This window comes from Amblyraja radiata, chromosome 11 (assembly GCF_010909765.2).
Source record: "Amblyraja radiata isolate CabotCenter1 chromosome 11, sAmbRad1.1.pri, whole genome shotgun sequence".
In the NCBI taxonomy this organism is placed as follows: Eukaryota; Metazoa; Chordata; class Chondrichthyes; order Rajiformes; family Rajidae; genus Amblyraja; species Amblyraja radiata.
The window spans coordinates 55,239,580-55,255,250 of NC_045966.1; positions in this window are offsets into that span (position 1 = coordinate 55,239,580).

The following is a 15,671-nucleotide window of genomic DNA, read 5'->3' on the forward strand; positions in this document are numbered from 1 at the left end:
TAAAACTGCCTAACAGTTTATATCTTCAGAAGCATTAACTAGTCCCACTATATATATATATAAAATTCATCAATATCAACCCCATTTTCCTAACTTAAAAATAACCTTAATTCTGCTGCAGGAAAGAGCAACATGACAGTGGAAATAATGTTGAGGCATTACCAATTATTGGCAGTATTTTATATCCATTTCAATTGACTACCTTGGGATAGATCTGTTAATGGACATAGGGGATGGATGTCAAACATGGGGGATGGATGTCAAATTAACCAACTGGCATTGATTGGAATAAAGGCAAGAGACTAGCTGGTTCCAGCTGAATTGTTTGTCCTTCCTTGTATCAGTGCAGATCTTCATTGTGGCTTCTTCACATCACACAGCTAGGCAGCACCTCCTAGTGGGCTGAATGAGATTGCACAAGAGGCTCCACAACATAACAGAATGCCAATATGTTGCGGTTAACACAAATCTCATTACTGATCGAAATAGTCGGTGGAAGTTTAAGCAAATATCCTCTGTAGTTTAGGAAGTTTGTCATAGAATTTTGATAGGTCTAGAACATATCATATTTCTGCTTATCTGATGCAAGGTTCACTTTGTATTGTGCTTCTCCTCCCTAGAACTAATTTTATTTTTTTGCCAGACTACACTAACAGCCATTCCACATCCTGAAACCCTCTGTCCCTCAGCTCTGTGAGGGTTCCTTCACCGGAAATTCTGCAGCGGTTCATGAACGTGTCCCAAGAGCAATCTAGGGCAGGCAATAAAACCTGACTGTGCCAAACAATTAAATAAAGTAAACAAACACAGAGATGGTTAACTGCAGTAAAATAACGCTCAGAGTTGTTGATATCTTATCTTCAAACATGAACATGTCACCTGCTTCCCATCCTCTCCAAGCATACATTGAATTTGCCTATGGAAAATCTAGAGCAGGAGTCTCACCTGCAGCAGTTCCATCAGTCATTCAGCCATTGCACTTACTTGCTTAGTGTGACATAATTGAAAAAAAAATGCCTATATGATTAATTGATGTTTTTCTAATCCTCGCTGCAGTATTGATTAAATCCCTTCATTGGCTCTGATAGGGAAACATTTCCAATGTGGGCCTGAAATATGAATGACTATAATATCCAGTCACTTCCCTCTGGGATCTCTGTCTGTCAAGGCACTGGGTACTCACCACCTCACCAAATAGGTCCTACTTCCATTGCAAGCTCAGGCGAGATTAATCAGAGTCCAGTCCATTGTAGAGGATGTTATGGGTGGGAAATACCTAGCGCTGTTTGTGGAGACCAGGCCTCCAGCCCATGAGTCCGAAGGATTAGTGGAGATCTATCTTCCTCTTGCCTGCAGTGTACTTCAGGGACATCCTGGGAAGAACTTGCACCTTCTCCTTCAATCGATTAAAATAATTGTTTTCATGAAATATTTTGCTGAAGCAGCAAATTCCCAAGCCAGGCAGGAGTCAGATGTGACTTTTAAATGGATCTTTCACAACCTTCAATTGTATTCTCAAGAGTATGTATCTGGTATCAAAACTCCCTCTCACCCTTTGACTGATATCTTAACAAGGGTCAGAATCTTTTGTAATAAAGTAGAAGAAACAAAAAGGTCTCAGCATTATACTTACCGTACAAGGGAGGGCATGAACAGTGACGTGGGGTGGAGCAAGGGTAAGGGTTTTCTTTCATCACATTAAGAAAACCTGCAAACAGGGTTATCTGTGTAAAATGTTCAACGTTATGTGTTTCCCCAACATTGCTCCTGTGCACACACCTGGTTACAACAGAGTGGTACAGCAGGACACAGAAATGACCATCTTGCTCCTTAGAGCTGGCAAGCTCTCCCCAAGCCTAACCAACACTTATCCCTTCACCAGCATCAATCGAATGGATTAGTTGCTGATGTAAACTTGCAGCAGGCAAGTTTCCTTCAATCTAACAGTGACGTCTCTTTAAAAATATTTGGAATTTGTTATGAAAATCTTGTTCTGAAGACATGAAAGGCACTTTATAAACACAAATAATTTTCTCGTCATTATAGTGTCGATATAACTTTGGGATATGAACACATGATAGACCATTTATTTTAAATGTATTAATGACTGATTTAACATAACAGCCTTACAACTGTGTGATCTACTGTGGGCCATATATATTTCTGGGGAATGTCACTCATTATAATGCAATATTACCTTCACTATATGTGAAATCTTCCAACAGTTGCATCGTAACGTGCAGCATTTGGTGTGAGAGGTAAATTAGAAACAGTACATTCAGATTCTTGATCAGAGTTATTGAATACTTTTGTGTTTTGCTTTCAAGGGTACAATAGGTGCTAACCATCAATAGGGTGCTGAACAAACCCATGAAAGCAATATGTAAGATTTTGAAGTTAAAATCGGCTGAATATTTTTAAAGGGAATTGTGTTTTTTTCTGTATTTGATGTTTATTATAAGATTGAATTGAACCATGTGGTAGAGGAAAAATATTGAAATAAAACTGGTCTAAGATTTAATGACTATGTACATTTATTTGGCAGTGGGTTGATCTCTTTGTAAAATGACATTTGTTTACCCTTTATGAAGAGAGGATAGATATGGATTATGGAATCCTATGGCCATGGATAGAACAGGAGTACAGGAGATGCATCAGGGCTCCAGATAACTGGGTTCGATCCTGACTACAGATGCTGTTTGTGTGGAATTTGCATTTTCACCCTGTGACCAAATTAGTTTTAGATACAACATTGAAACAGGGCCTTCGGCCCACCAAGTCCATGCCGACCATCCCTACACTAGTTCTATGCTATCCCACTTTTGAACCTTACATACCAGGGTTACTGGTGGCCATGTGGCACAGCTGTAGAGTTGCTGACTTACAGAGGCAGAGAACCGGGTTTGATCATGACTATGGGTGCTCTCTGTATGGAGTTTGTACATTATCCTATGACCTGAGTGGGTTTTCTCTGGAAGCTCTGGTTTCCTCCAACACTCCAAAGACGTACGGGTTTGTACTGTAGGTCAATTGGTTTCGGTAAAATTGCAAATTGTCCCTAGTGTGTGTAGGATAGTACTAGTGTGCAGTTAATGCTGGTTGGCACGGACCCAGTGGGCCGAAGGGCCTATTTATGCGCTGTATCTCTAAACTCTCAATCCGAAACGTCACCTATTCCTTTTCTCCAGTTAAAGTTCTGTCCCACTGTCCGAGTTCATTCAAGAGTTCTCCCGAGTTTGCCCTGATTTGAACTCGGAGATTTACGGTAATAGCTGCTCCCAGGTACTCGGGGCTCTCGTGAACATTTTTCAACATGTTGAAAAATCTTCACGAGTCTTTCCAAGCTTACTGCATTTCCCGAGTACCTGCCGTTAGTGATACGAGCCACTAAGAGACGTCCCCGAGCTCCGACGTACCCGCTACGTTCATTCTACGTGCTTACCACGAGTTTGATTTTTTTTTTAACTCGGGAGAGCTCTTGAATTACCTCGTACAGTGGGACAGGGCTTTAATGCTGCCTGACTCCCTGAGTTGTTCCAAGTTTTTTGTGTTTATCATCGGTTTAAACCAGCATCTGCAGTTCCACTGTACCCAACTTGAGGCCAAATGATTTTATTGAACATATACCTAATCCAACACACATGGTCAGGACCTGTAGGATTAGAGTTGAGTAACTGCGTTTAACAGCTGTACACCATTGGGTTTCTCAACATATTCCTCTCATCCATCCTTTGAAATGTGCACATTCATTAAATGAGCTGATGCACGGAACATTGAATCGTGACATTGCTTCTTCAACACCACTCTCATCTCTAGCTTTCATTTCTCGATATCTTAAAGAAGAAAGAAACAAGGGGAGGGGTAGGTAAGGAGAGCGGGGCTGATGGGTGGGGGAAAATAAGAGTTCAGCCAATAATAAACCTAAAGTTAAATCTAAACCTAAATTTTAAAAAATGCATCATAATTGTTGAAAACATTAGCGACGCAGTGGTGCTGGTTTCCAATGGGAACGGTGACGGAAGCACCACACATCTCTGTCCTCCAGTTCCTGTGCACTTCCGCCGCTGGATGTATAGGATTTTGGTGTGTGTGTGCTTTATCATCATTCCTTACAATGCTATGTACCACAGTGATCGCAACTTCTACTGTAGTGTGGATGGCCGTTGGCTCTCTAGAAGCTCATCCGCCCTTTGACAGGTCTTGCTTTTGGTCCTGCTGGGGGTCCACAGCCCCCTCCTCACCTGGCAAACCAGGTGGGGGAGACGGTTTAGTCGCCAACTATCCGACCATGGAGCAGGTAGCACCTGAAATTAATTTAAAAAAAACCTAAACCATACCTATACCATCTACAGTTGTGAAATGAGAAGAGATTGTGATACACAGTAATGAAGAAATGAAATTGTAGGCAAGCAAAACTGAACCATTATCTAATTTGCTGCTAAGGTGGAATTGTGCAATTTCAATGCAGTAGTTTAGAGCAGCTTACAATATTTATCATTCAGGTCTGTGGGATAGACCTACTGTGAGTTAACCCCTGCTCAGCATCCAATTTGCTCTTATAATCTAATATGAATCACTAATTCATTTCACCTTTTTCCTTAGCAACTGAAAAGATTCCTAATGACCACAGGCACACTTTCAACCCATCTTAATTGAACTGGAGGTGCTACCAACATAAAAATATTTAGCTAGCAGTCCCACCACTGAACATGGTCTTATGAATTATACGGCTGAATTGATATTTTAGATCTAATCCATGGAGTTATTTTTCAATACAAACAAAAATCCAAATGGACCCCTGCCTCTACCGGCTGTTCAATATAAAATCCGGGCATAAACTACTCTACACAGCATGGTGATGTCGGGGCGGCATGGTGGCGTAGCGTAGAGTTGCTGCTTTACAGCACTTGCAGCGCCAGAGACCCGGGTTCAATCCCGATTACGGATGCTGTCTGTATGGAGTTTGTACGTTCTCCCCATGACCATGTGGGTTTTCTCCAGACCTTCGGCTTCCTCCCACACTCCGAAGATGTATAGGTCTGTAGGTTAATTGGCTTGGGTTTGTATACTTGGTATAAGTGTAAATTGGTTTTAGGTTGTGTTAATCAGAATCAGAATCACACTTTATTCGCCAAGTATGTTTTGCAACATACGAGGAATTTCATTGGCCAGGTCAGTCGTACAATTAAAAATAACAGATCACTCAAAAACGCATTTTAACATGAACATCCACCACAGTGACCCCTACACATTCCTCACCGTGATGGAAGGCGAAATAAAGTTCAAGTCTCTTCCTTTTGTTCTTCCTCGGTCATGGGCCTCGAGCCCTCCGTTGATGGGATGATCTTGACTCCCATAGCTGGCGGCGTTTGGGCCCTCCGCGTCGAGGCAATCAAGCTCCCGCATCGGGGTGATGTCAGCACCCCCGCGCCGGGCGATCAAACCTCGCGTCGGGGCTGGTCGAGCCTTCCGCGACGTTGTGGCTCCCAAATAGCCTCACCCGAGACTGCGAGCCCTTGTTGGTAAGTCCATGGTGGTCGCGGTGGGAGCAATCCCAGGCAAGGGATCCGCTTCGATGTTAAACTCCACGCCCCGCGGTGGGGCTCACGACTGTCCGAGGGGTCTTCCAGCTCCATCGATATAGGCCGCAGAGCCCGGTGAATGTGATCCAAAAATTGATTACATCTCCGGGAAGGTAAGAAACTTGAAAAAGAGTTTCCCCCGGTCCCCTCCCCCACCCCCCACATAAAACATACCAATATTTTAATGTTGGTAGCACCTCCAGTTCAATTAAGATGGCTTGAAAGTGTGCCTGTGGTCATTAGGAATCTTTTCAGTTGCTAAAGAAAAAGCTGAAATTAATTAGTGATTCATATTAGATTATTAGAGCAAATTGGATGCTGAGCAGGGGTTAAGTCGCAGTAGGTCTATAATGTGCGGGGATCGCTAGCCAGTGCAGGCTAGGTGGGCCGAACGACTTGTTTCTGCGCTATATCTCCAAACAAAACTAAACTAAATTAAACTAAACTAAACTATGAGTTATTGTTTGCAGGGATAGATTTGTATAGGTGCAATATAAATTATATGAAATTTATAATCTTTGGAGACAAAACATGATAAAAATGCATTGAGAAATGGAAGCAGAGGAAGATACAGTTTTCCTTCATGGAGTTTTCATTGAGGATGAACAATGAAATGATCATCCCTCATCTACAGCCCCTTCTTCTGAAACTCCTCGCATCGAATGAAATGTTCTTCAGGTGTAATCCAGGCAAAGGCAGCAGTCTATTTTCACAGGATCCATTAATAGCCACAAAATATATATATATATATATATATATATATATATATATATATATATATATATTCTGACGTTAGTAACCTTTATTGGTGGATACATATGTGCTTGGAGGAACTTCACTACTTCACTTTTAGGTCCTTGGACTAAAATGTTAGCTTAGGTCTTGTACTCTAGTGCATGGAAGACTGGGGATGTTCTCTGACTCCAGAGGGAAAAAGAGAAAAATTATGTTGAATCTAAAGGGCTACACATGCACAGAGGTGCTGTTTCTCAGGCTTGCGTTGGACCTTGTTATATCAAGATAGGCATTGCTTAGTCTCAGTGTGAAGAAAGATCTCAACCCGAAACATGACCCATTCCTTCTATCCAGAGATGTCACGCTGAGTTACTCCGGCATTTTGTGTCTATCTTCAATAGAAACCAACATCTGCAGTTCCTTCCTACACCTTGTTTAGCACTCTGTTCCAATATTTGGCTCATTTTCTTTGTCACCTATCCAGTCAATATCTGAATATTGATAATTTCTTTCTAAGTTATTGACCCATTAGCTCCACAACCATTAAACGTCTTATGAAGATGTTCTTCATCCCCTTATTCTAACTCACATGCATTTGGACCACACAATAAATAGTCAGCTTTCTTTTACCAGGCTCAAACACTCCCTCATTTTAAACATCTCTGGCTCCCTGTCACTGAATCCTCCAGCCACCATCTGACATTAAGGTCTCTGCAGAGGAATGGTTGTGAACTGGAGAAGCAGGTTGCAAGGGTTTCCTGTGGAGATAATGCCGTTTACAAATATGCTGAGTTTGTTATTGTTTCACAGAGCTCTGAGATAACTGCCCTACTTGAAGCTGTGTGTTAAGAATACGGCAAATAAGCAAAAAGATGTTTTACAAGTAATTATTCCAAAATATTACATTGCGATTTCTCAATAAAAATTAAATTACATTCATAAAGAGAACATTTAGATTTTCTAAACTGCTTGTTCAATTATATACTCAATGGACTACAAATTGCAAATGGTTTTTAATCTTTTTCGGCATTATGAAAAGAGATGTGATTTTATAATCGAGGGAAGGGTTTAATATGAAAGGTTTCAGTGATGGGGAGAGAACAATATAACATTTCGAGAGTTTAAATTGCTATTCATTTCTAAGTGTACATTTCCTTTTCATGTAGCCCTTCAAGCTACATTTGTTTGGATAAGTAAAGATTGTACATCTCTGGTTGCTGAAAATCCTGACGTTCTGTATATTTAATCCATTCCCTCATTTATTCATCTTCTTCTTGCGTATGGCGTGCACAGCCTAAAGTTGTAGGACAACTTGTTCTATTTGATCTTATTTGATTGTGCATGCCAGGTTGATTGCATTCGTCAAAACTGGGCGGACCACGTGAAGGTTGCAATTTCCCACCCCATTTATTCATCTACAACAGGGCCGCACAAAGCTTTTCAAAAAAGGGGGTGGCATGACAGGATTACAAAAACATTTTGTGAAATGAATGCGTGCAGCGCATATCACAAGCGCGAAGCTCGAAGTCTCTTGCGGCCGAGGTCCAGGGCCCATTTAAGGGTCTAGAGTTTTAGATGCTCTCAGGTGCATTCTGAGCCTTATTTTGGAGCATTTTTGCATCACATTTATGACCAATATTTCAGAAATAATTTTGGTTGAGTCAAGAGTAATGAGTGAGTGGAATGGGATGATTGGGGTAATTGTTGTATACATTTAAAAAAATCAAGAATTGAAGTTGTCCTTGTTTTAATAATCAAGTTGTACTGTTGTAAAATGTTATGTAAAATGTTATTAAGGAGCATGGGAAAACTGCAAATAAAATACTGTAAGTTTTTGCAGTAAATAAAACCTTTTTTTAGAAAATGTATTGTGTGTTGATTTGATTGCCTGTCACTGTTCGACTGTGTTAGTGTGTGCAGTGCATCTTTAATGGTCCTCCTGACCTAACAACTTCACCACATCAATTTCAACATGGAATAGTGATGTAAATACAACTTCAACATCAATTTCCATCATGAAAATTGAAGTCAAACTAAATGGTGCATTTACATTACTAAGAATTACTAAGTCTGAAGTATGGTCTCGACCCGAAACATCGCCTATTTCCTTCGTTCCATAGATTCTGCTTCACCCGCTGAGTTTCTCCAGCATTTTTGTCTACCTTTGATTTTCCAGCATATGCAGTTCCTTCTTAAACATTTACATTACTATGATCGCTTTCAAACTAACATATTTTAATGTCATAGTATTATAACACATTTTAGTTCTATGATGACATAAACAAGATCACAAATCACATTTTGAATTCTCAAACACAATGTGATTGTGAATGATTGCAGCTGCCAGGTTTCGCCATGCAATTCCGTATTTTGATGGCTGAAAATCAGTATTTTGTTGGGGAAATCAGTATTTCTCACATAAATGCAATAGAACATACTACACAGAAACTGGATTTTTGATAATCAGTGTTTTGCATGCAACCTCATGTATTCTCAAATATCAGTATGGAATCCCCTGTAGTCCAAAATCGCCTTGGGTGAAAATGTCATGCTTTATTTCTCGAGTTATTAATGAAAATCTTCAAAAATCTGACAAAATTTGAAGTCTTGCTCGTGCTGCGAGTGTTGTCATCCCCCCACCCCTCCCCCCTCCATTGGTTGATGCTCACTCCCCACTGCTCCGCTCCCTCCCCCTCCCCCTCCTCTCCCCCCCTTCCTCTCACCCCCTCTCTGCTCCGCTCCCCCGGCCTCTCTCCTCTCTCCCCCCTTCCTCTACACCCCCCCCCCATTCGCCACGCCAGCAGCACACTGAGAAGCAGCAGCAGATCGTCCCAAGGAGCCACAAATGCAGGGGGTCGGTGAAGGAGCATTGCGGTGCTCGCACTCCGACCTCATCTGCCGCTTCTCCCGGGCTTGGACAGTTTCTTCGAGCATTGCGGACTCGAGCCCGAGGTGATTGAGAACCTGGCCAAGGAGAAGTTTGCCGCCGATGCCGCCATCAAAAGCCTTGCCCTCATGTTTTGCAGCGTGAAGCTGCCCAGACTCGGAGAGCGTGCCGTCCCGGCACAGCAGCAGCGATAGCGGCAATGAGCTGTTCCGGAGGAAGAACAAGCCTCTGTTCTCTCGGTCATCGAGCGCAACGCCTGGATCATCCAGTGGCTGTACGGCTGTAAGGGGGTCAAGGAGCCCAAAGGGAAGGCTCCCTTTGTCTTGATGTAGAATAAAAAAATATTGCGCCCCAATTTTTTTATTTACTCTGTATTTTTTTTTAAAGGCGGGTGCGACCGCACCCATCGCAAAAAAAAACAATCAAATCCCGATCGTGAATTACGGGCAAAATGGCACGGCTTTTAGGTTGCCCGGCAGGACTTTTGGTGGCCTTTGGCAACTGAGCAACCGTTAATTTTGAGCCCTGTAGATTCTCCTACCTAACCCAAATCAAGACGTCCTTAAGGTCACAAATGACGGATACCCATCTAGAAGATCAGCTGAAACTGCGTACCTCCATGATGCAACCAAATATTCAAATGCTTTCCCACAAAAAGCAGTCACAACAAAGAGAAACGGGTACTCCTTTTTTTTCCAAATCGTCCAGCGAGCCGGATTGGGCCCCTCGTGGGTAGTTTGCCACCCAGGATAAAAAGCAGACTCCCCTTCCACAACGCAATATTCCACTACTTACCTAGAGTAGACACGAGGCGTCGAGGTGATATCTGATTGTGTGGAGTGCAAATGATGATCTGATCCTGCCCGGGTCCACGGAGAGACAGTGTCATTTTGTGTCGCTACTGCGTCACCGGCTTCCCCCAACTGCGCAGGCGCAGATGATTGCAATTTTTTTCCCAAAAGCATCCGGGCCGGAACCAGAATCTCACGTAATTTCCGTCAAAGTGGAAATGCTGATTGCGCTCCAAATAATATCATCTTGCAGGAACTTATCACACCACACCAACCTCCACACCCACCTTCCCCCCCCCCCACCCCCCCCCCCCCCCCCCCCCCCCCGCCCACCCATCTCTCCGAATTTTCCACCCCCAAATCCGACTGTTTCTTGAGTCCATCATCCTCTCCTTCAGACACCATGCCTTGCTGTGCTTAATTTTGTAATTGAGTCCATGTCCTGGCTCTCTCTCTACGTTTTAATGCTATGGTCTCTAGTGACCGTCACAATCCTTTTTACATCCCGAACAAATGTCTGTACAGGAACAGCACTCTCAGTTATGAATTATTGTGGGATTAGAGTAGCATGCCAGGGTTAGAACTTTGCTTTGCCTTTGTCCTGAACACTGATCCAGTGTCTGAGATGCCACCTTTATAATGTAACATTATACTGAATCTCCAAAAATTTCTGTAGTCAATATTGTATCCCCTTTGTAAAGTTCACTTCTTTCAAATGATTGTCATAAAATCCCAAGGCAATATTTTGAGCACTAGATTTCTCAACAATTATTCCTCAACCAACATTGCCCGGGTGGTGCCGCAGTGGCTGCCTCGCCAACAGTCCGTCTCGTCCTTTTCTTCTTTGTTGTTTTTAGTATTTGTTAAATGTATGTTTAAGTGTTCCTTAGCTTTGTTTTTATGTGGGGGGGTGGGGTTAGGGGAAACTTTTATAAATCTCTTACCTCGACCGTGATGCAACTTTTTTCCGTATTGTATCTCAGTTCGCACTGCGGCCTAACATCAAAGAGCTGGTGGCCTCTTGCTGGGGATCGTCTTTCGGAGCTCCAACCGCGGGAGCCTGCAGACTTAACATCGTGGAGCTCGCAATACCTGGTTAGGGACCGACCTCGGGAGCTCCAAGCCGCGGGAGCATCGACCGCACTGACGTGGGGGCTTCGATCGCCGGCTGCGGGAGCTTCGATCGCCCCGACTGCGGATAGTTCGATTGCCCCGTCCGTGAGAGAATAGAGAGTGAATAAGATTAGAATTTATTGCCTTCCATCACAGTGAGGAATGTGGGGAATCCACTGTGGTGGATGTTTATGTTAACTTTTATGTAGTTTTGTGTCTTGTTGCTTTTTTTTAGTATGACTGTATGGTAAATCGAGTTTCACTGGACCTTAGTTGGTGTACATGACAATAAAATACCCTTTAAACATACAATCTCGTCATTACATGCACATCACAAAATATTTCATGGCTACAAAATACTTTTGAATGTTGGAGTTTAGAAGAATGAGGGGGGATCTCACTGAAACATACAGAAAAGTGAAAGGCGTGGATAGAGTGGATGTGGAAAGGATGTTTCCACTGGTGGGAGAGTCTAGGACTAGAGGTCATGGCCTCAGAATTAAGGGATGTTCTTTTAGGAAGGAGATGAAGAGAAATGTCTTTAGTCAGAGGGTGGTGAGTGTAGAATTATTTGCCACAGAAGGCTGTGGAGGCATCAATGGATATTTTTAAGGAAAAGATTGATAGGTTCTTGATTAGTACGGGTGTCAGAGGTTATGGGGAGAAGGCAGGAGAATGGGGTTAGGAGGGAGAGATAGATCAGCCATGATTGAATGGTGGAGTAGACTTGATGGGCCAAATGGCCTAATTCTACTCCTATCCCTTATGACCTTTTGAATGTACTGAGTTTGGTAACCAGATAATAATCTTTGCATCTTCTGTTCTCAAGAAATCGAATACTTCCCTCACTGAAGTCCCTTCTCCCTCTCTAGTCCCAGTGTCCTCATTAAATTATTTCTATTTTCTGTGATTGGAAATCTCACAAGCATCCTCCACAATCTTCAAACTTTTTCCTAGCTCACATATTGGGCCTTCTTTGTCGCTGACCTGACCTATTCCTTTCGTGATTTAGTACACCTCTCATACGCTACAAGGAATAGAATCCTACCCTGCTCAACCCCTCCCTATAGCTCAGGCCCTCGAGTCCTGGCAACATCCTCATAAATGTTCTTTGCACGCTTTACAGTTTGACAACATCTTTCCTATAACATGGTGCCCAAAACTGAACACAAGACTAAATGTGGCCTCACCAACATTTCATACAACTGCAACATGAATTCCCAATTTTGATACACATACAACTGCAACATGACCTCCCAATGGTTGTGCCTGTATCTCTGGCTTCAATCCTTGTTGTGTATGAATCAATAATCATGAGGTACCGATCACTCCCCTTTTAATGAAAAATCCCACAAACCTTTTAGAATGACAGAATTGGCCATTTCAATGTAATATGGTGTAATGTGTCTTAGTTAATATTGTGCTATATTACTACTAAAGTGTGCATCTGGAGGCAACCTACTCACTGTTCAGTCAACACACAAATCCCATGACAACATTTCCCATTCTCATTTCCTTTAGTATGTACTGTCTACAGTTGTATTCTTGAGAACGCTTGGAATTACTAAGCACTGGTATCATTTCAAACAAGTACAGGAGTAGCTCAGCAGATTTAGTTTATTTTAGTTTAGTTTACAGGTTTACAGTTTACAGACACAGGTCCGTCGGCCCACCGAGTCCACACAGACCAGCGATCTCTGCACATGAACACTACCCACATGCACATTCGGGCCAATTTTACATTTATACCTAGACTGTATCTCAGTACATGTGACAAACATAAACAAATACTTACATCTCATTCTGCCAACAGTTGTTAAACCGGGTCATCACTGTGAAGGCTTTGAATAGCAGTGAATAATCATTTAAACTAAATTGAATGTTCAGGTTGCTTATCTATTGATTACTGTGGCATAGATTGTAGATTTAACAAATCTGTTGATTTGCCACTATCTATGTCACCGCAATCAACAGATATTTCACTATATCACCAATTTTGGTACATTCTTCATTAGAGTCATGGAGTGTTACAGTGTGGAAACAGGCCCTTTGGCACAATTTGCCAGCACTAGCCAACATCGGCCAACATATCCCAGCTACACTAGTCCCACCTGCCAGCATTTGGTCCATATCCCTCCAAACCTGTCCTATCCATGTACCTGTCTAACTGCGTCTTAAATGTTGGATTGGTCCCAGCCTCAACTACCTCCTCTGACAGCTTATTCCATACACCCACCACCCTTTGTGTGAAAATGTTCCCCTCAGATTCCTATTAAATCTCTTCCCCCATCTTAAACCTATGTCCACTGGTCCTCGATTCACCTACTGTGGGCAAGAGACTCTGTGCATCTACCCGATCTATTCCTCTCATGATTTTATACACCTCAAAAAAGATCACCCCTCATCTGACTGCGCTCCAAGTAATAGAGTCCCAGTCTGCTCAACCTCTACCTATAGCTCAGACCATCTGGGCCTGGCAACATCCTCGTAAATCTTCTCTGTACCCTTTCCAGCTTGACAGCATCTTTCCTCTACATTTTATACAAATATTTCATTATTTTAGTTCATTTTAATTATTTTTATTTTTAACAGTGTTAGAAAGGCACAGTGCTGCAGTAGTATAGTTGATGCCTTACTGCGCCAGACCCAGGTTTGATGACTACGGGCGTTGTCTATATGGAGTTTGTATGTTCTCCCTATGACTGCGAGAGTTTCCTCCGGGTGCTCCGGTTTCCTCCCACATTACAAACACGTGCAAGTCTGTAGGTTAATTGTCCCTGGTGTGTCGAATGGAACTAGTGTTTTGATGATTGCTGGTCAGTGCGGACTCGGTGGGCTGAAGGGCCTGTTTCCATGACGCATCTCTAATTTAAACTGAACTAAACCTATAATTAATAATTCATATTTCTTGCTTAGCATTTTTTTTAATTGCTGACATCGACAAACAGTTGAAAAGCTTTGACAATTTTGATGGGTGGCAGAAATAGATGTGAGGCTATTCCTGCTCTTACAACCTCTCACAAATGGGTGGGGATTTTGTGACTCGTTCGATCAATCATTCTCTGACCACAACACGGTCCCTCACTGTTTGCCTCCTAGACGGTCTGGATCAGGGAATTTGACCTTCCCAAAATGGAGGAGGAAGGTCAGGGTGAAAGGTCAACAGCTAGGCTCAATTCAAGTAACCCTGACAATTGAAACAATGACAGCAGGCTGATCCGGGGAATTATTTATGTACACATTTATTTTTGTTAATTATCTGTGTTTCCAATTTTCTCTCTAGACAGATGCTGCCTGACCTTCTGAGCATTTCAAGCATTCTCTGTTTTGCTCCAGATATCCAGCAGCCATAGATTTTTTTCATTATCAGTCTCGTTTTAGTTTATTGTCACGTGTACCGAGGTACAGTGAAAGGTTTTTGTTGCGTGCCATCCAGTCAGCAGAAGGACAATACATGATTACAATCGATCCGTTCACAGTGTATAGATACATGATAAGGTAATGACATTTAGTGCAAGGTAAAGCTGGCCAAGTCTGAGTCCGAGGGCCATTAAAGAGGTAGATAGTAGTTCAGCACTGTTCTCTGGTTGTGGTTGGATGATTCAGTTTCCATATAACAGCTGGGAAGAAACTCTCCCTGAATCTGGAGGTGTGCGTTTCAACACCTTTTGCATAATGAAAGGGAGGGGAGAAGAGGGAGTGGCCAGGGTGAGACTCGCCCTTGATTAAGGTGCTGGCCTTGTCGAGGCAGCGCAAGGTATAAATGGAGTCGATAGTTTACTTTTTATTTTTACTTCTAACCATTTAGTTTTGAGACTGAGCACTGTCTCACAGGCATCATGAATGCATGGAGACACATTGCCACACAATGTCACTCATTTATAAAGAGGCTTGGCTGGAATACCCAAAACTTGTCCTGACCACATCCCAACATGAATCCAGTAAAAGCAACATACAAAACCAGACAAAAACAGATGCGGTAAATCCAAATTATGCAAATGCCTTGCAGAATTGTGTTCTGCAAAATGCAAATAAAAGACTAGCTTATCTTACATCTCTCCATTAAATATTAATACAAAATTAAATCTGGCGATGACATTATCTGGATAATGTGCATTTTAGTAAGTAATTAAATGTTGGCTTTTATAGTCACAATATGATATGTTGAATGGTTTTTTTGGGGGGGGTTTTTTGATTCAATTTATTGTCATTGCACTTTTCAGTGCAACGAAATGGTTTAGCCTGCAGTCATAACATAGAATAAATAACAAACACTCAACACAGTTTAAAGTCCCAAAGTCATTGTCTCTTCCCTCCTTGCTCTCCCTCTCCCTCTGCGCTGAGGCAATCCAAGCCTCCGATGTTGTGACCCCGCCGGGTGATGGTAAGTCAGTCCCGCGGCTGAATCCGTGCTCCGCAAACGGGCCGGTTCAAACTCCGTTAAACATTGTAGTCCATACCCTTTATTTTCCATGATGCTGGCAGTTGTGTGATTCGAGGGCAGTGGAATGGCAGACTGATGATAGTATTCAGCCAATTTCATTAACCTGGTGGAGCTGCTGC